The sequence below is a fragment of the Corvus brachyrhynchos genome, unplaced genomic scaffold, assembly GCF_000691975.1.
Source record: "Corvus brachyrhynchos isolate BGI_N302 unplaced genomic scaffold, ASM69197v1 scaffold454, whole genome shotgun sequence".
In the NCBI taxonomy this organism is placed as follows: Eukaryota; Metazoa; Chordata; class Aves; order Passeriformes; family Corvidae; genus Corvus; species Corvus brachyrhynchos.
The window spans coordinates 376,253-377,241 of NW_008237525.1; positions in this window are offsets into that span (position 1 = coordinate 376,253).

Sequence of the window (989 nt, forward strand, 5' to 3'; positions counted from 1 at the left end):
CAGGGGAGGCTCAGGGTGGATATTCAGCAAAGTTTCTTCATGGAAAGGGTTGTAAGCTACAGGCTGTCCAGGGCAGGGGTGGAGCCACTGAAGGGGTTTAAAAGATGTGGATGTGTGGATGTGGCACTTGGGAACCTGGGCTCGTGCTGAGGTTGGAAGTGCTGGGGAATGGTTGGACTCACTGGTCTTAGAGGGCTTTTCTAACCCTGATGACTCTATGGTTCTATGGTTCCACGACCTCCACAGCCCAACCACCCCCATGCTCTGGGTTCAAGCTCAGTTTCACCAAACATCACATCTCCCCCTCGGTAACTCTCCCCAGCTTCCCCAGCTTCACTTGGGGCACCATCCCGTCCCTCTGAGCTTCCCTGGTGGCACCATCCCCCTCCCTCAGCCCAGGAACACAAGCACTGATGGCAGCAGCCCCACCTTATAATATTTAAAACAATTTTATTCATGAAAATATGCTGTACAATGCACTATACACAGTTCTTTACATTGCCACATACACAAACTCTAATAGCACAACCAAGAAAGTTACCATTGCCTACGATAGATGCGTGTGAGAGATGACGCCTCCGAGACCCTCCCCCCCAGTCTGTACAGTTATAAATACGAGGGAAAGGACGGACCCAAAACCGCCGGGGAAGCAAACCGGGGTGGCCCTGCGGTGTCCCCCCACACTGGCTCCAGGCAGGGCAGGGCGGGAGCAGGGCAGGAGCAGAGGGAGCTCCTGGTCCCCAGAGGGGCACTGTGGGGTGGGGGAACGGAGGGAGGGGGTGATGGGCAGGGGAGGATGAAGCTGAGTGAGGTGGGACATGAGGTGGCCTTGCTGTTTCCAGAGAGGGAACCTGGAGCCTTGGCCACCCTGCACAGTGGCACAAAGCGCTGGTGTCCCCTTCCCCACACTCGCAGTCACAGGGGGCACAGCCGTGCCAGCCACCCCCAGCACCCCCAGGGCCCGCCTGCCGCACAGGCACGGAGCACAG